Here is a 21,174-nt window from a genome sequence, read left to right as displayed (position 1 = left end):
AGGGGTTCATGCTGGGACTTGTAGTCCTTCAGTTTTGGATGTGACCCCCCAAAAAGTGAAGGACTACAGTTACGTCCCAGGATGAACCCCTCAGAGGCTGAGGACATGAAATCCCCCCCAGCTAGTGAAGGACTACAATTCCAAACATGAACTCATGGGATCTAAGACTGTAACCCCTTAGATCTCAGGGCCCAGGGTTCATTTATGCTTGAACCACCACCATAAACCCCCTGCAGTCCAGCATGCTCTCTGGGGACCCTGATGTAATGGGGGGCTCTCTGGGGACCCTGATGTAAGGGGGCTCTCTGGGGACCCTGATGTAAGGAGAAGGCTCTCTGGGGACCCTGATGTAAGGAGGAGGCTCTCTGGGGACCCTGATGTAAAGGGGAGGCTCTCTGGAGAACCTGATGTATTGGGGAGACTATCTGAGGACCCTGATGTAAGGGGGGCTCTCTGGGGACCCTGGTGTTAGGGGGCTCTCTGGGGAACCTGATGTAAGGAGGGGGCTCTCTGGAGAACCTGATGTAAGGGGGAGGCTCTCTGAGGACTCTGATGTAAGGGGGCTCTCTTGGGACCCTTGTGTAATACAGGGGAGGGGGGCTCTTTGGGGACCCTGATGTAAGGGGGGCTCTCTGGGGACCCTGATGTAATGAGGGGGCTCTGGGGACCCTGATGTAAGGGGGATCCAAATTTACATGTGTATGGCCGTCCAAGTGTATGACTTTCTTTAGTTCACTCCTATGGGCTCTAGCCCCAGATCTTTTGTAGACCTAGCAATGACCCTGTGTATATGGAACATTGAGTGCCTATCATGTCGGCTTATTCCAAATGCTTCATTGTACCATAAACAGAAGAAAATGTGCATTTCCTTTGATAAGACTGCATACAGAGTAATACTGTATCATTAGAAAAAAATAAAATGATATGTATGACCTATGGCTGTAAATCAGGTAACTGTGCATTAAACTACTCCCGTATTGTGGGACCTTATAGATATGGGCTTTGGCTAACAAACTTTAATGGGAAGAAAAGTCATCTACCCACGTTTTTTTTTATTTATCACATTTTGTCCTATGCAGCACTGGAATGCAGAATGAAGCAATATGAAGTTAATATTTAATTTTATGCAGATTACACTTATGTATTTTATATGAAGTCATAGGAACTGTGAGCTGCAACCTCACTGAAATGTTGCCCTTATTTCAGCACTATAATGAACAGGGATACAACCCAATTGATGTTTACCTTGTGCGTTCATTGTACACCTTCCAAACTAGTCACACGTTTAGTAATTGGCATATACATGATACATTTCTGTAATTATGTTGGCATCCAGCGATATATACTGCATCCCTTACTCCTCGGGCAGACAGGAAAAACCTGGCAATACATTACATTATGGACTGTAGGTATTACAACCAGGGAACAGTGATTTATCTGCCATCAGGTTTCCTCCCACGTCTACTCAATAAAGTATAAATGCATTCATCAGATAACACAGACAATAACAGAAGAGGGAGATGAAAACCCTGTTTTGTTATTATTACAACTTTTTTTCATCTTCTCTTTGATCTGATTAAGAGTTGACATCCCGCATACATTCAATTATGGTCTTTCTGTAACACAAAGCAAAGATGGGAAAAAGTCTTATCCCAGGTGTGAAGGATACCAATTAACCCTTTATTCCTGTTCAGTCCAGACCTGGGTCACATTGCTGTTGGGTTTAGGTTAGCAGAGTAAAGGCCTGTCAAGGGTTTTCAGTTAAGAAATTTGACTTTTCGATCTACCCAAAGACACAAGATGGACAGATTGGATAATGGTTCCATGTTCATGAGTTACCTGCAGGCTCTGCCATTTCAGGCTTGAGGAACATGCATTTAGGCAAACTGAAGAACCTTATACAAATGCTATTGTTTATACCAGTGTTTCTAGACTGGGGTGCCACAGTAAAAGGACAATGTGGGATGCTTTGTGTTAACTTCCATATACAGGGGCCTTTTATGAAATCAGTGGGCTTGTGTGCAAGATCATCAGTTGGGCCCCTTGTAAAAAAAAAACTATGGTGTGCTAGTGCAATGCAGCAAAGATATGGGCATGGTATTCATTGTGCCAGGGTTGTTGTGAGTATCCTAAAAGGCTTGGAACACCTTAGGGCAATTGCAGTGGAGTAATAGTGTGGCACCCGTAGCGTGGCACGGCCACTAGTGGGCGTGGTCAAATGTGTCAACAGTGGGGACATGGGGGTTCTTAAAGGGGCATGGTTAAATAAAACAAAAATCTTGAAACTTAGGTAGATCATTGGGCGAGTGTCATTCCCCAATGAGATAAACATGGGGTGGACTTACCCGGTGATCGGTGTATGAAAGAAATTGTGGGTAGTAATCAAACGCTGTACAGTCCCGATCTGTGAGCGCTTTGTGTGATCTCCTGTATACAGACAGAAGCTGGAGTGGGAGAAAGGGGGGAGGGAAATAGAGAGCACATCCCATACTTCCTCCTGGCTCGCCCCTCTCTGCTGCTGTGACTACTCCTTAAGTGACAAGAGTGATTTGAGGTGGAGGGGAACAGAATTTATTTAAGGAAGGGGGGTGGTAGGGTGGAGGAAGAACAGAATTTGTGATGGGAGGGGGGAAATTTTTGCTAGAGCGAAGGATTTAGGGGGGCAGGGGGGGATTGTGCTAGTAGGGGGAGCAGGGGGGTTGTGCTAGCAGGGAGTTTTCCTGCACCACACAAGAATGCACTGCCTTTTGCAGATGCGGGCACATGCCATTAATTCTTAATGACACCCCCACACATCTAGCAAATGCGTGACCGTTTGTGCCCAGGGCAAACTCACATGGTACCACAGTGCCATGCATTTTGGTGTGGTGTGATTTTTAAAATCATGCCGGCACCTTTTTGTGTGTTTCAGCAAGCACAGAAACTACCTGTTGATCTTGCCAAAAATGCAGTGTCTTTGTCACTTCCTAGAAGCAGAAAAGGGCGAAACATGTCAGAGAGGGGTAATCTCGAGGCAGGGATAGTTTACTAACTTTTTCTTGCAGTCACATTCAACAATATGACCTTAGTGCAGAAAAAATGCTTCTAGATTTCTATCGGAGACATAATAGAGGAATTAATAGGACTGAATAATACAAAAATCTATTTAATTCGATCTCAGTGTATGGGCACGTAGTACTGCTCTTCCATTGTAGTAAATCATTTTAAATAACTTGAATCTACAGTATAGCAGCTAAATCCTAAAGACTAGTCTATGAATAAAGCAGGTGTCAAAAATAATATTCCAAGATACAATCACATTCATTTTTCAATATAATAAAACTGTTATGACATGTGTACAAAGCTGCCTCACACAGTATTATCCTAGAGACTAGTGAGCTACTGAATGTATATCACTATTATACACATATATGATATAAAGCCACAGTCAGACTAAATACTTCTACAATAGTTAAGGATGATAAAATCTTACAAAAGAAATAGGATTAGAAAAAGTAATTTAAAGGCACCATCCGGCGAGCTTTGTTTTTTCCTCCAGGCAGAGTGGCAGTTTTCAAGTCCACCTCAGTCCCTTCTGTTGGTAGTCTACGATCATCTGATAACTAATTTTGCTTACTCGTATGTAATACACACAGTGAGGGGAACCAAATAAGGCAGTAATGACACATTTCTGTTGGTACGTTTCTTCACTACCAGGCAAGCGTTTGCACCAATTTCGGGTAACATTACTGATGAGTTCAACAAATTCAGGTAGTTCTTAGTAAGCTAAATGTAAGCAAAGGGGTAGGAGATAGTGGTGATGTCATTACCAAAAAATGCCAATGCCTATATTTGGGACAGGACTGGGTGGGTGGAGCCCAATGGGGAATAGACAGTTCCCCCATTAGGTATGTCTTACTTTTAATTGACAGCACGTGCCAGTGGGAGGATTTGAAAGCTGCTATTTTACTGAATGGCTGCTATGGATCTGCCCTGTGCTGTTAGCCACCTTTCACGCAAAGGGTCCAAACAGGCCTGCTTGTCAGTTTGTCAGGGAGACCTGATCAGACCCTCCATTCACCCCTATGGTGTCAGGAAAGGTTCCATCCGCTGTTAAATGGTAATATCTATCATTTGGCATGTAGTACTGAGGTCCACCAGCAGGTGTCTCCTGGCAGTTTTGAACTGTCAGGGGAACTTCTCCCTGCTGGTGTTATGTCATCCTTGGGCCGCAGTACTAGCGCTCAACAGCGGATGGATCCTAGCAGTGTGGAGCAGACAGCACCTTTTGCGCTCAGGTGTCACTTGAGGCCAATTACAGGCATTCCTATAAATACCCGGCAAGTGCAAACATACCTTGCCCTGGTACCGTCCTCCTGCCCTGATCTGTACCAGCTGCCTGATTATCTGAACCTGTTCCTGAAATCTGCTACCTTAGTTCCTGATCCTGTCTCCCTGTCCTGACCATCCATCCTCTCCCTGTCCTGTGTTCCTTACCACATCTGCTGATCTCCCTGTGTATGACCTTGGCCTGGCTCACGTTTATGTTTCTGGAATATCCCTTGTCCATCTGCTGTGTATGACCCTGGCCTGGCTATTGTTTATGATTCTGGCATTTCCCATTTATTGTACATATCTGTCTGTTGTTATTTGTGGGTCTCTGTCTGTTGGTTGGTTTGCTGCACTGTGTCATATTGGAGGTGGTTGTATTTATATTATTCACTTACCTAAATAAATCATTATATTTTCACTTATATGTGTTTGGTGTTTCTTTGTTGCTAGCCACACAGTTCTGGTCACACCTGGTACATGACATATGGACTGGTGAGTGTTATCTGACTTGTGCCCATTTACACCTGCTTGCCTCCAATCAGATTTGGTCTGTTAAACAAAAAAAATTATGGAAGAGGATCCGCCCCCCCCCCCTCCCCTTCCTTTAGGCAGATTGGAGGGCAGTTGGGTGCAAATGGACAGATAGGGCATGTTTACACCCAACCACCCATAAAGCAGAGCGGACTTGGTCAGTGTATGATCTGCATAAACTGAGCTGTCATCCGCCCACTCCACTCAGCATGGCTGACAATACTAATTTCCTGGGTATCTCTGACATTCAAATTTTTTTGAATGCTAAATGTGAAGTTAATGGTTTAGAAAACACTTCAGGAGGATCAATATGACAGACACTATCACCGATAGGAGCTCCAGCATTTGACAAGTTTCCTTTTGTGGTAATCAGATCAGGAATCAGATTTTAGATTGGATGTCATCGGACAGCAGTGCAACAGACTACTTCATATGAAGTTAGAAAAAAAAAGTGTGATGTGCACTGCTCCATGTCAAAGCCAAGAGTGACATTAGCGCCAGGCTAGTGTGAACCTAGCCTAAAAGATAAAGAAGCTGCCTACTCAGTAAATTAATTAATCAGCTGCTAAATGTGCTTAAAGGAGAACAAAGGACATTTTTTCTTTATTTGGATAAAGGGGAGGTTTATACTGTAACTCCTGTCAATTTTATTTGTTATCTTTGTCTCATTTAGGAGATTTCCCTTCACTTCCTGTCCAATAACCAAAACAGGGAGAGAGGTGAAATCCTTACCAAATAAGGGAATCCCTGATGGATTTTTCTGACGAAATTCCGTTCAGGCTGTCTTGCATACACACTGTCACACCAAATTACGACCATCCAAAACGCGGTGACGTACAACACTACGACGAGCCGAGCATGCGTTGACTTGATTCTGAGCATGCATGTTTTTTTTCTCCGTCGGAGAAACATACAGACGAAACATGTTCGCTTTCTAAGTCCGTCTGAATTTCCGATGGAAAAACTCAGATGGGGCACACACACGGTCGTAATATCCAATGAAAAAATTCTGTCTGACTTTTTCCATGGAAAATTCTGATCGTGTGTACATGGCATTATTGTCTAAACCGTTAGCAACAAACGTGAGTACACCTCTAAGTGAAAATGTCAAAATTGGGCCCAATTACCCATTTCCTTCCCCGGTGTCGAGTGACTCAAGGTCTCAGGTGTGAATGGGGAGCAGGTGTGTTAAATTTGGTATTATCTCTGTCACCTTCTCATACTGGTCACTAAAAGTTTAACATGGCACCTCATGGCAAAGAACTATCTGAGGATCTGAAAAAAATAATTGTTGCTCTACATAAAGATGGCCTAGCCCAGCTGTCACTAAATGGTGGCCCGTGGTCCGAACATGGACAGAGCGACGCTCGTCTCTGGACCGTTAGGCCGCCAGTGTACAGCGCCACATCCCCATGTCTTCGTTCAGCAGTCATTGGTTGCTGGGACCGCGGGCGCCATGCAACCAATGACATTGCATGTGCGCCCCGCCCCTCCCGATGCTTACTATCTCGTAGCTCCCGGCCGGAGCTGCGAGGTAAGCCATGACGTCACGTGCACACCCGCACCCCCTGCTGTTAGTTACCACAGGGGTGATCGCTGAGTGAGAGCCGGGAGCTCACTTTTGAGAGATACTGTAGGTGTTCTAACGCCACTCCACGGTATTCAAAATTAAAATAAAACGTTTTGCCTTTAGTTATACTTTGAAAATGAAGTTTTAACATCACTTTCAGTTCTCACTGATGTACGCTGCTGATACAGTCAAAGGTTGTGACAGGGTCTCTTTAATCTGTAGAAATTAAAGGCAAAATGAATAGCCAAAAAGAGTTAGCTGTCTGTTTAAATTGCTTTAATAGTTTGCAATAGAATACTGAATGAGGTTAATTATTCTTTCTCCTTCATTAAATTAATTTGGATGTAATAGAATTGAACACAGTGGATTTTATTATTTTCTAACCCTTTCTAGCTACCTTTAAATGTTAGACAAAGGGCTCAAATACTGAACGACACCAAGCACTTTGTAAAGTGCTGTAACCTGCAGCCAATTAAGGCTTGTACATGCAATATATACTTCTAAGAGCTCATTATACACCGGCCAGGTTGGCCCGCATGGGGGTTAGCACTGATTCCACTTGCACTAGAGTTGCAGAGATCACTGGGACTTGATACACCTCTTATGGAGATGCCCAAAGCTACATTTATATTGGAAAAAGGTCATGACACTCTTAATAGTGTCTTCCAGGTTAAGATTTCTGTGGACCCTAAACATTTCTTGTTGGGTATTCTAGATATACTCCAGCTGGAGGATATCACTAAACAGGCTATTGCTAGGGCTCTCTTCCAGGCCCGTAAAATTATTTTGCGACACTGGAAATCCACAGAACCTCCCATGGTCCAAGAATGGATTACTCACATGGGAGACCCACCATCCGACTAGAGAAGCTTATTTATCAACACAGGGGCACAAGGGGCAAATTTGATAAATTGTGGTCCCCCTGGTTGGATGTTCCTGGCTTAATCCCAGTGGACCTAGTGTGTGACCATATACAGTAGGTATATTCTAGCATCTGATCACATTTTTAACTGCTTTTATGCACACTAAATTGGTTGAGTGTATGGTTGTAATTTATGATGATGGGTAATGCTTTATTTGAATGCTTAGGGAACTGTGTTATTAATATGTAAATTGGTATGTACAATGTAATGAGACTTTGTGCGCTGACATCTACCGACCTAGTGTACTCACTTTGTTCTGGTCCATGTACATGCGATGGGAATTTTTTTTTGGCATGTTAATCTCATATTAAAAATTAAGACGTTACTCAACTTGTGAAAATTCCCGTAAGACAAAATATAACTTCAGAAGTGATGTAATGTGTTGTATTGTATTGTAATGTATTCTTTTGTTTCTGAGCATGTGCAGTCTCGCTCTCCCCATTTTTTTTTGGATGAAACTGTACTGATTAAACTAAAATTGTACTATCTGGTATCGTATTGGAAAAGATTTTGTGTTTGTCCCTTCAGATAATTTTCTGATCGTGTGTACTAGGCTTTACTCTTCCATCCATCAAATCAGTTTCTAATGCTAGTCTATCCAGCAGCGGCCTACCCCATTATTATGATTGGGTATTCAAAGTGAACACAGCGTCACTTAAGCTGAGTGAAAATCCACTTGAACATGCTCGTCTCCTTTAGCAAATCAGCCCACAGTGTGCCATCCCTGCATATGGAGTATCTAATATAAGTGCCTACAAGCTATATTTGTCAGCAGCACAACATGGTATAAACACAGTAAACTGCCTTAGGCAACTTAATTAAACTGAGAATCTCCATAAAATCTTGTGTTTGTTAAATATTAATGGATCAAAGCATTACAAAGAAATGCTGCACCTTCATACAGATCTTCCAGAAGGCTGCAGGTCTTAGTTCAGAGAGAGGCGGACTTGAATATTCCATTCTTGCCAGTCATAATCTCAGCTGTTGTAGCATGTATAGTTTATTCAGGGTCTTCTGCTATCTATTTCTGACAATACCACCTGCCCAACCACCCAAGGGCTTGGATGAGTCGGTGAGAACATTCCCTCCTCTCCCCACTTGTACTGTTTTTACATTTCAGCGCTTTGAATTCTTCTAACTGCAAGCTGCTGTCAGCCCTCCTGGCATCTCAGCTTGATTTCTTGCTATGATAACATGTAAATCCTTGAAGTTCAGGGATAAAAAAAGTGTCTTTGGCTGGTATAGATAAAAAGTGCTGTGTTCTCCTAATTGATAATGAATTGTGTGCACTTCTGAGAAGTGTCTGGTCATCATAAGAAGGTGCCTGCTAAGATTTTTGTAACTTTATTTCAAATGCATACATTTTTTTGCCCGATAGGATGTACTGCTTATCACAATGACCCCAAATGGCACTTCATTTTAAAGGGGTTGTAAAGGAATTTTTTTTTTTCATAATAAGCATCCTTTACCTGCAGACATTCCTCTTTTCACTTCCTCATTGTTCGTTTTTGCTCAGAAGTTGCTCTATTTCTTCCCTGTTCTGTTCACTTCCTGCTTGTCTGATTGTTACTGACCACCGTGAAGGAAGGCTTTACTACTGTGGTCAGTGACGTGGTTGCCCCCTCCTGGGAACTACATCTGTGCGGCAGGACACTCTCTACGTGTTAGAGACTTCAAGGAGGTATGATTTACTAGGCATGCCGCAATGCATACTGGGAAATGTAGTTCTTACATGAACAAACGTCGCAAACCAGTAAGTGAATGAGAGAACTGAAACTAGAATGCCGGAGGTGATATAGATGAAGGAATTTAATAGGTATTTACTCGTTTTTTTACAGAATCATTACACTATTCTGTCTGTCCACCTTGCAGACATTAATTTTAGCCCAAATTTCTTTTCTCTTTACAACTCCTTTAAATCTGGTGTGACCTGGTTCTAGAACAGAGGTAAGTAGTCTTTAGCCATCAAGCTGTTGCAGAACTGCAAGGCCCATCATGCTTTTGACAATGGGAGTCATACTTGTGGCTGTTAAAGTCTTGCAATGCCATATGGGTTATACATGCATTGAAATGAATAAAATTGAGAATTAAACTAGCAAATACTCACTAGTGTGATTACTAGATTTATCTAATGCCCCGTACACATGGATGGAATTTTCGACAAGAAAAGTCCGATGTGAGCTTTTGGTTGAAAATTCGGACCGTGTGTATGCTCCATCTGACTTTTGCTGTCGGAATTTCCGCCAACAGAGCTGGTTCTCAAATTTTCAGAAGGAAAAAATCCAATCGGAAATTCTGATCGTCTGTAGCAATTCGTGCAAAATTTCGACGCATGCTTGGAAACAATTCGACGCATGCTCGTAAGCACTGAACTTAATTTTCTCTGCTCATCGTAGTGTTGTACGTCACTGCGTTCTTGATGGTGGAAAGTTTAGAGAACTTGTGTGACCGTGTGTATGCAAGCCAAGCTTGAGTGAAATTCTGTTGGAAAAACCATCCAAGGTTTTTCCGACAGAAAATCTGATCGTGTGTACACGGCATCATAGTAGGAATGTGAGAACAAAGGAAATAATATCATAAATGGATTAAATAATGATAGGTAATATCCAATGTCCTAAAAACCCACAAATCACAAAAGTCCAAAACACAGGATCCTGTGTGGTCCAGATGAAAAACTTTCTACGTGGGTTATATAAACAGATGGAAGTAAAGATCTGAAATTAGAAAAGAAATTCCAATACCTATCATTTAATAGTTAGTATTAGTTAGTTATTATTAGTTAGTTATTATTTCAGATTTTCTAATTTTCTAATTTCAAATTTACGAATTTATGAATTTTCTAATATTAAAATTCTAACTAATTTGTTGAAATTTGTTAAAAAACAGATTCGGAACAAAACAAACTGTACATGACTAAATCAGAGCAATCATTTTCAGTACAGGAGAGGAACCTGTACAACTGCGCAAGACTCAAGGTAAAACTGGACTTCAGTTTTACCACATGTTCAAGTGGATTTTTTAATGTCTTTCTTATGCCGCGTACACACGATCGGAGTATTCTATGGTCTAATATCCGATGGAATTTTTCATCGGAATTCCGTTCAAACTGTCTTGCATACACACTGTCAGACTAAATTCTGACTGTCCAAAACGCGGTGATGTAAAACACTACGACGAGCCGAGAAACATTAAGTTTAATGCTTCCGAGCATGCGTCGACTTGATTCTGAGCATGCGTGTGTTTTTACTGCGTCGGAGTTCCAGACGATCGGAATTTCCTATAGTTTTTTTTTCCCTTTGAAGAATTTAAAACATGTTCTCTTTTTTAACATGTTCTAAAAAACATGTTCTAAAAAAGTCAGATGGAGCCCACACACGATCGGAATTTCCGATGAAACAAGTTCATCGGACTTGTTTCATCATAAATTCTGATCGTGTGTACACAACATAATTGTTTATATAAAAAAAATCACATTTAATGCAGGGTGCACTCACGCCATTGATTTTACTCTACATGTGCTTTTTTCTTGAAGACTCTCAATCTTTCATTAAAACCCTTTACAGGGCTGTACAGAACAAAGTCCACGTGTGGCGATGAGTCAACATTCCACTCATCCAGCTGTGTGTGTAATTTGAGCTTCACATCTTCAGCTCAATAACCAATAGGCTTTGTCAGCAAAGCAGTTAGGTTTAGCCTAATAAACATTTTAAAAGAAACCTAGAGTTCCACCTGCAAAGTCTAAATAGTAAACATCAATATTTCACATGACCTGGATAAAATTGGAAACAAATATATATATTAGCCCTGATCAAAATAGAGGCATAACTAATAAATTAAAAATCTGTAACACAAACTCTCATACATTCCCTTTAACATCAATAAAGAAGTGTTTATATTCCTGTTTTTCACGTAGTTCATGTCTATATAAATGGGAAGTATCACTAGTAGTGGAAAGGTTAACAGCTGAAGTCATGCTGGGCTCTATTCTTGTCCCCTCACTGTCATACTCTAGCGGCCACCTGTCCTTTATCCGCTATTTCTGGGCTTCCAAAGGGCGTGCATCTGCTGTGGCAGATATAGAGATGTATCCTGCTAAACTGAAGATAATAAAGAGATCGCTTAGCTCAGAGTAAGTGAGAATGCCTCATTAAACCAAGGGCCTAATGTCCTATTTAAATGCATCAAGTAAATGAGCAAGGAAGGCCTTCAAAATATAGGCCATATAATATATTTATGTGTTTATGCTGAGGACAGGGAGGTCAAGGAGAAGCAAGGATCAACAGGCGGTTGAAATTTACCTGATTATACACAGGATTTAAAGTATTTATCAAATGGGATCTCTGTGGCTGGCTGCAGAGTCAGGCAGAAATGTCTGTAGGATATTGTTACATCCATGTTTCATTCAATAATTCCTAGGATGTTAAAAGGTTAATTCACCCTATGTAGTTAGATGCGTCAGTAGAAAAAAAAAACAACACACTGTGCTGCAATTAACAATATTAAATAATGTGCCTATAATATACATCTCCAGGAGCCTGCCTGAATAACTCCAATAGCCGGCGTTCCCCTCAACCTGCCCTGTAGTCAAATGTTTTTCCATTTGTTTAGATGCAGCATTCGTTATTTCGGATAATTCGTAACTTTGGTTACATTCGTATTTGTTACATTCCCGAACAGCCAAATTTGAAAGGAAATTCCAATACCTTTAAACCCTTGGCGCCGAGCATACGCATATATGCGGCCTCGGATCTAGGGGGTTATACCAGGATGTTGCCTGCAGCTGCATGCATCAATCCCAGTTTTATAGAGCGGGCGGTCAGCTTTCCAAGGATAACAACCGATAAAAAGACATCCCCCCTGCCGCCTTCCGTCGCTCTTACTGGGCCTCCCGTCCCACCAGGAGACCCGATCTGCAATGCGCCACTTCCGGGGCCGAGAGACAGAATGGCACAAAGCAGGAAACGGCTTTGTTCCAGTCTCCTGTATGTAAACATGGCATCAATTCCGGTTTACTCAGCTGCCAATGGCGACGGTTTAAAATAAATACTATATTCAGAATCGTTGTTTTTGGCAATCTGAATATTTTGAAGTGCAAAAGAGGGATTTGAGGTCTTTTAGACCTACGATTCCTCCATAAAGAGTACCTGTCAACACCTATTACTGTCACAAGGGATGTTTACATTCCTTGTGACTGCAATAAAAGTGATCAAAACACAATGTAAAAAAAAAAATAAGAAAACATTTTTTTTAAAGCGCCCCTGTCCCTGCGAGCTTGGGCAGCAAAGAAAACGCATACACAAGTGGCTCTCGCATATGTAAACAGTGTTCAAATTACATGTGAGGTATTGCCATGATCGTCAGAGCGAGAGCAATAATTCTAGCACTAGACCTCCACTTTAACTCTAACCTGTTAACCGTACAAAAAAAAAAAAATTAACGTGACGTCTATGGAGATTTTTAGGTACCGTAGTTTGTCGCCAATCCATGAGTATGCACAATTTCAAAGTGTTACATGTTTGGTATCTATTTACTTGGCATAACATCATCTTTCACATTATTCAAAAAAATTGGGCTAATTTTACTGTTTCGTTTTTTTTAATTTATGAAAATTGTGAATTAAAATAGTGCAACAATCCCCATTTTTATTCTTTAGATTCTCTGATAAAAATATATATATAATCTTTGGGGGTTCTAAGTAATTTTCTAGCAAAAAATACGGATTTTAACTTGTAAGCAACAAATGTCAGAAATAGGCTTAGTCAGTAGTGTATTTAAGTTTTGTGCTGCCCTAGGCCTGACTAAACTCGAGCACCCCTTAATTTAAATATGACCCACCCCTTCCTGCCAAAGCCACACCCCTATAGCACAATGAGGACAGTCAAAATTATAAGCGGCACCCTCCCCCCCCCACAGTTGCAGAATGCAGACCGCCCGCATAATGGAAGCAGTGCGGCCACTTTATGGGGACGCTAGACTAATTTGCCTCTCAGCTCAGTCCGCCTCATAAAGTGTAGCGCATGCCGTCAGGGACTCTTTTCGTGCTGCCCCCCTGCAAAGTGCTGCCCTAGGCCTGATCCTTGTTGGCCTAGGCCAGGATACAGCATTGGGCTTAGTCATAAAAGGGATTATTTAATAGTTAGTTATTATTAGTTACTTATTCTTTCGAATTTTGGGATTTTCTTTCGAATTTATGAATTTTCTCGGGTCCTCATTGAACAGACTGATAGCAGTAGGAGCCATTGGCTCTGCGCCCAATCAGATCAAGTGACACGGGGGGGGGGGGGGGGGGGGGCGGGGCCGAGTCCTGCTGTCTGTGTCAATGGACGCAGCAGCAGGACTTAGGACAGGACTTGCACCTCTTGGACTGTCTCCACTTGACTCCAGTCTCTCGTTCTGCCTGCCTATGACACTTCAGCCAACGCTCCAGCTTATGGTGCTTTCCCTCTGCCATGACAAGAACATGATCTCGGATTCATACTCTGCACATGCATGGAGCGCTATTTATCTCATGGCTACCACACTGAGTTAAAGCTTACTGCAGTGGATGAGAAATAGCACATGCGTTGGGTTTTGAATCCAAGAAAGATTGTGCTTTTGTGATGGCGGACATGAGCATCTGACTGGAGAGTCAGTTGAAGCATAAGGCCTCGTACACACGACCGAACATGTCCGCTGAAACTGGTCTGGGGACCAGTTTCCGCGGACATGTTGGATCGTCTGTACGGCCGACCGGACAATTTTCCAGCGGATCGGACAGGTTTCCAGCGGACAAATGTTTCTTAGCATGCTAAGAAACATGTCCCCTGGAAGCCTGTCCGTCAGACATGTTCGATCGTCTGTACCTTTCGGTCTGCATTGACCTTTCAGGGTCGCGCACGTCGCCGCGTCATCGTCGCGGCCACGTCACCGCGATCGCTGTCCACGGGAAATTTGGTCTGATGGTGTGTACAGCCATCAGACCAAAATCCGCCAGCGGACATGTCCGATGAAAACGGTCCGCGGACCATTTTCATCGGACATGTCCCGTCGTGTGTATGAGGCCTTATAGCGATATCCTAGTAATAGGTCAGGACGAGGAGAATGCCGACTATAGGAGTTTATTGACCAGGCTTCTGGAGGGGCGAAAAAAGCTTATAGCAATAGCTGGTAGGTTATTCAATATAGTTTGTAGCAGCACAGTGTTTTTTTTTCTACTGGCTCCCCTTAAAGGATATATAACCTTCATTTTTTTTTAACCTCTACTACTTACCTCCTCTGAGCAGTTAGTTTTGCACAGAGATGTCCCGATCCTCCTATTCTGAAGTCCCTCAGCTGCACTCCTAGCTCCTACTCTCCTCGAGTGCCCCATCGGAGAAGCACTCTCCCTCGGGGCACCCGTGTGCGCACTCCTGTGTCCTACTGTTGTGTCCATTGACGCAGGACTCGGCTCTGCCCCCAGCTCCCGCGTCACTGGATTTGATTGACAGCGGCGGGAGCTAATGGCTGCGCTGCTATCAATCTATCCAATCAGGACCCGAGGATAGAGCAGGTGTGCTCATCCCTGGAACGATTGGGCTCAGGTAAGTAAAAAGGGGGGGGGGCTGGTGCACTACAAGAGGTTTTTGAAATTGAGGTTGGTGTTGAGTGCAGTGTCTGACACTGCAGATTAATGTTGCCCATAGATGGTTCTAATCTCAGCCGGTTTAGCTTTTACCAGCCAAGATTCAAGCCATGTATGGGCAGACTGAATGGACCTAAGTTGATCAATTGAACAAATCTGATTTTACATGTGATTATTGCTAGCGGCTCTCATAGCCACTAGCAGTAATCGCAGTGTTTTCCTGGAAGGAACAGCTTACCTACCCCTGGGAGAACACAACGGCTCCATGGTAGGAATTCCCCCATTAACAATGACTGTGTTCATGGGGCAGTCAAGCAATTTTCTTTCCTGGAACTCGTGGTTACAAAATCTTTTAAAACAGGGGCTTTAAGTTAGACAACACAGTCACTTTAAACTGAACCACTGCTTTGCCCTGCAAAAGCAAAGCCCAGGCCAACACTTATGCCTTGTACTCACGATCGGAATTTCCGATGGGATAAAATCTGATTGAATTTTCCGTTCAAGCTGTCTTGCATACACACTGTCAGACCAAATTCCGACCGTCCGAAATGCGGTAACGTAAAACACTTCGACGAGCCGAGAAAAATTAAGTTCAATGCTTCCGAGTATTCGTCGACTTGATTCTGAGCATGCTTGTTTTTTTTCTCCGTCGGAGTTCCACACAGACGATCGGAATTTCCGATAGTATTTTTTTCCATCAGAAAAAAATAAAACATGTTCTATTTCTATAATATAATGTTAGGTGTAACCTAACATTATATTATCTGCTTTGAGTGTGTGAACACTTTTCGTCGTGGCTGCTATTTTTTAATTTTAGTTTTAGTTTTTTAATTTAAAACTATCCTTGATTAGGGTGACTTGCGCATTGGTTCCCCCCTCTTATCATGTTCTATTTCTAAACTCCGACGGAAAAAAAAGTCAGATGGGGCCCACACACCGTCGGAATATCCGATGAAAAAAGTCTGTCTGACTTTTTTCATCAGGAAATTCCTATTGTGTGTACAAGGCATAACTCATAACTCAACTCTTAAACCCTAAATCAAGCCTTGAACATTTGACCTCCAATATGTAAAGAGACCCTGTCACAACAAATAAAACATTTTAGGTGCTTACTTCCTTGTACTTGATATTTTCTTTCCATTATCGTTCCCTAACTTTCATTTCTTTCATTTTATTCTTGTCATGCATTGAGAGCCTCTGCACAATCTTATCTGATCTACCAATATAACAGGCTTTTAAATGGAAGAATTGTATTTTTCAGGAATTGATTGCACTAAATGGAGGATTTGATCAATAAACAGTTATTTTCATTAGAAAAATATTGGTCATGGTGGAAATCCCAAATGAATTAGACCAAATTGATCTTTTCTTTGTTGTCTAATATTTTTTTTTTTTAACAAGAGAATGAAATGATGAAACCTGCAGTTCATCAGTTGTTTATCATTATGTTTGGTCAGCTTTGACGTGTCAAGACTGTGGCTTTTTCCTGGAGGTACGTCCAGCACATTTCTATAAATAATATGCTCAGCAGGAACAATGCTTGGCATTTTGTCAGAATTGTGGGTATGAGAAAAAATAATACATTTTGCACATTTTTCTGCAATGAGAACCCATTAGTATCCTGCCAAGTGCACAGCTCATTTACGTATAAATGAATGATACCTTGAGGATTAGGGTTGTTTAAGGTCTCCGGAATGGGGATACTAAAATTGGGTACGTTTATCATACATTTATAAAACGCAATTTATGAAAAGATGGAGGATTGACCTGACATTTCATGTACAAACAGCAGGACGGTGAAAGAAGTAAATTTAATCAAAAATGTTCAGATCATTGAAAATGGCAAATGAAAGACTATAAAATGGAAGGTAAACATGAAAAGCGGAGGGTGAGATTTATTTATCTCAGGAAGGGAGGTCCTTCCTTGCAGAAGTGTTTGGAATATGAACAGATGTAAAACATGCAGAATACTGAGAGAACTGGGAGGAAATCATTACTCAGTATGGGAAACTCAGATCCTCTATACAGACAGACTGCTCCTTGTAAACTCTGTCACATGTCTGTAATCCATGAAAAACAATGTCATGATAAGGTGGAAATAACATAGGAAAATATATGATCTACAGTATCTATCTATCTATCTATCTATCTATCTATCTATCTATCTATCTATCTATCTATCTATCTATCTACCATATTTTTCGCTCCATAAGATGCACTTGACCATAAGACGCACCTAGATTTTAGAGAAGGCAAACAAGAAAAAAAAATCTTCACCAAATGCTGCTGATTTGGAGCACAGGAGAGGATGCCCACATCCCTAATTAATATACAGTGGGGATCGAAAGTTTGGGCACCCCAGGTAAAAATTTGTATTAATGTGCATAACGAAGCCAAGGAAAGATGGAAAAATCTCCAAAAGGCATCAAATTACAGATTACACATTCTTATAATATGTAAAAAAAAAATAGATTTTATTTCCATCGTTTACACTTTCAAAATGACAGAAAACAAAAAAATGGAGTCTGCAAAAGTTTGGGCACCCTGCAGAATTTATAGCATGCACTGCCCCCTTTGCAAAGCTGAGACCTGCCAGTGTCATGGATTGTTCTCAATCATCGTCTGGGAAGACCAGGTGATGTCAATCTCAAAGGTTTTAAATGCCCAGACTCATCTGACCTTGCCCCAACAATCAGCACCATGGGTTCTTCTAAGCAGTTGTCTGAAAAACTGAAAATAGTTGACGCTCACAAACAGGCCCGGACTGGGACAAATAATAGGCCCGGGCATTTTAGATTGATCAGCCCATACAGTCATGGACTGATAACTCATGGGGCCCTGGGGCAATAGGAGATCATGGGGCCCCCTGTGTCCCCACCCACACTCAAGCCACAGCTACACAATCTCCAACTACATATTGCAGCTAAGCTGCATAGAGCGGACATTTAAATATTAACTGCAGCATAGCCTAAATGTAATTTACAGTAGGTGCACGCGATATTGTGTCAATCTCGCTCCCTTTCTCGGCGAGATTGAGCACCTACGAGCCCCATCGCGGGAGCCAGCGCCGAGCTGGCTTGCCGTGATAGAGACAAAGCCGTCATAGAAGCGACGGGAGATCCGACTTGGATTCCCGCCAATTCTACACGTGTGCAGCGTTTGTTATGAATCCTGAGGGGGAAGTCCCCGCCGGATTTTAAATAAAAATCCGGCATGGGTTCCCCCCTCAGGATCATACCAGGCCCTTAGGTCTGTTATGGGTTGTAAGGAGAGCCCCCCTACGCCGAAAAAACGGCGTAGGGGGTCCCCCTACAATCCATACCAGACCCGTATCCAAAGCACGCTACCCGGCCGGTCAGGAAAGGAGTGGGGACGTGCGAGCGGCCCCCCCTCCTGAGCCGTACCAGGCTGCATGCCCTCAACATTGGGGGGGGGGGGTGCTCTGGGGCAGGGGGGCGCACTGCGGCCCCCCCACCCCAGAGCACCCTGTCCCCATGTTGATGAGGACAGGGCCCCTTCCCGACAACCCTGGCCGTTGGTTGTCGGGGTATGCGGGCGGGAGGCTTATCGGAATCTGGGAGCCCCCTTTAATAAGGGGGCCCCCAGATACCGGCCCCCCACCCTAAGTGAATGGATATGGGGTACATCGTACCCCTACCCATTCACCTGGAGGCAAAGTGGTAAAAACACAAATAAAAAACACAGGGTATTAAAATATTTTATTAGTCTGCTCCGGAGGCTCCCCCTGTCTTCTTTAGCTCTGTTTACCAGGGGGGGGCTTCTTCTTTGACGTCTTCGGGTGGGGGCCGCTCTTCGCCGCCGTCCAGTTCTCTTCCACCGCCGGGGGGGGGGTCGCTTTTATAAAAGCGCCCACTCCTCGGCGGGTTTCCTCCGACGTCTTCGGTGGGGGGTGGTGTGCTTCTTCTTCCGCTATCCGGGGGGGTCTTCTTCGGCTATCCGGGGGTCTTCTTCACTCTCCGGGGGTCTTCTGCTATGTTCGCCGCTCTCCGCTGTTGACTCGGCGCACCGCGGTTCTTCCTCCAGCTGTCCGGTGCCTTCTCCTTCAGCGCTGAACGTCTATCTTCTTCTTCCGTGCTGTGAGGTATTCTTCTTCTTCTGGGCTGTGATGTCATCTTCTTCTCTTCTCCAGATGTTGACACGCCGGCTCTTCTCGCTGAAATGACGTGTGCGCGGCTTGCATCGGACCAATATAGGCCTCACAGTCCCATCATGCTCTGCACCTACCCATGTGATACCTACCCACATGGGTAGGTATCACATGGGTAGGTACAGAGCATGATGGGACTGTGAGGCCTATATAGGTCCGATGAAAGCAGCGCACCTGCCATTTCAGCGAGAAGAGCCGGCGTGTCAACATCGGGAGAAGAGAAGAAGAGAAGACGTCACAGCACAGCGGCCTGAAGGAAGAAGAAGCTCCCCCTGGTAAAAGAGCTAAAGAAGACAGGGGGAGCCTCCGGAGCAGACTAATAAAATATTTTAATACCCTGTGTTTTTTATTTGTGTTTTTACCACTGTTCCTCCAGGTGAATGGGTAGGGGTACGATGTACCCCATATCCATTCACTTAGGGTGGGGGGCCAGTATCTGGGGGCCCCCTTATAAAAGGGGGCTCCCAGATTCCGATAAGCCTCCCGCCCGCATACCCCGACAACCAACGGCCAGGGTTGTCGGGAAGGGGCCCTGTCCTCATCAACATGGGGACAGGGTGCTCTGGGGTGGGGGGGCCGCAGTGCGCCCCCCAGAGCACCCAACCCCCCCATGTTGAGGGCATGCAGCCTGGTACGGCTCAGGAGGGGGGGGCCGCTCGCTCGTCCCCACTCCTTTCCTGACCGGCCGGGTAGCGTGCTTTGGATACGGGTCTGGTATGGATTGTAGGGGGACCCCTAAGGGCCCGGTATGCTCCTGAGGGGGGAACCCATGCCGGATTTTTATTTAAAATCCGGCGGGGACTTCCCCCTCAGGATTCATAACAAACGCCGCACACGTGTAGAATTGGCGGGAATCCAAGTCGGATCTCCCGTCGCTTCTATGACGCGCACGTTGGAATGTGCTGTCAATATTCCAGAGAGTGCAAGATGTCGGCGAGATCTCGGCACCATGTCGCCGAGAATCAGCGCGATGCTGTCATGCTAAAAACACAATATCGCAAACACCTACTGTACCAGCCCCTATCTTTACTAAAAGAACACAGTGAGTGATTGGTACGGAGGGGTGTGGAGTGTATGGAGGTGGGAGGTATGTACATGAGAGGGGTACGGAGTGTATGGCGGTGGGTGGTATGTACATGAGAGGGGTGCAGAGTGTATGGCGATGAGTGGTATATACATGAGAGGGGTGCAGAGTTTATGTTGGGGGGTTGTATGTACATGAGAGGGTGCGCAGTGTATGTTGGGGGGTAGTATGTACATGAGAGGGGTGCGGAGTGTATGTTGGGGGGTAGTATGTACATGAGAGGGGTGCGGAGTGTATGGAGGTGGGAGGTATGTACATGAGTGGGGTGTGGGGTGTATGACGTTGGGTGGTATGTACATGAGAGGGGTGCGGAGTGTATGACGTTGAGTGGTATGTACATGAGAGGGGTGCGGAGTGTATGGGGGTGGGTGGTATCAAATACACCACTGGCCACTGATGCATTGGTGGTCAGTGGCGATTAATTAACCCCTTTGTGCTGCATTAGTGACACCAGTGTCAGTGTTTATTAACCCTTTCATGCTGCACAATATAGGGCTTAACAAACACTGACACTGGTGTCACTAATGCAGCACAAAGGGGTTAATTAACTGCCACTGGTCCCCAATGCATCAGTGACCAGTGGCAGTACATTAACCCCCTCCATGCTGCATATTAAAAATACCATTGTAAATTAACCCCCCCCCCCCCCCCCAAAAAATAGCTAACCACTTTAGGCAGTTAACACAGCAAAGCCACTGTGACAACACTGCCTTAGGTAAGGTTTTTAACCTCTGCTAACTTACATGCACTGTTGCACAGGCACGGCGCTTCACTGGCTCTTCACAGGTCTTTGCAGCAGCCTCTCCTCGGCTCATCCTGCCTCCCAGCCTGTGAATGACATCATGCCGGCCGGCCCGGGACTAGGAAGCTCCTGTCGGGCGGAGATCTCTACGCCTGACAGGGAAGACAGATGGCAAGTAACACTTCAGTCCAGGAAGTGTCCTCCTTCCCAGGCTCTCTCGGTCCCCCTCTCTCTCCTCACAGTCC

The 21,174-nt window shown here is 44.0% G+C and overlaps 1 protein-coding gene across 1 annotated transcript in view; it reads right to left on the bottom strand.

The window, feature by feature from the left end:
- The window catches only part of TACR1 (tachykinin receptor 1), a 233,630-nt gene that overhangs the window by 57,710 nt on the left and 154,746 nt on the right, over positions 1–21,174 (bottom strand). The gene's annotated exons all lie outside the window — the stretch shown is intronic.

This window comes from Rana temporaria, chromosome 3 (genome assembly GCF_905171775.1).
Source record: "Rana temporaria chromosome 3, aRanTem1.1, whole genome shotgun sequence".
Classification (NCBI taxonomy): Eukaryota; Metazoa; Chordata; class Amphibia; order Anura; family Ranidae; genus Rana; species Rana temporaria.
This window is presented reverse-complemented; position numbering and strand designations above follow the sequence as displayed.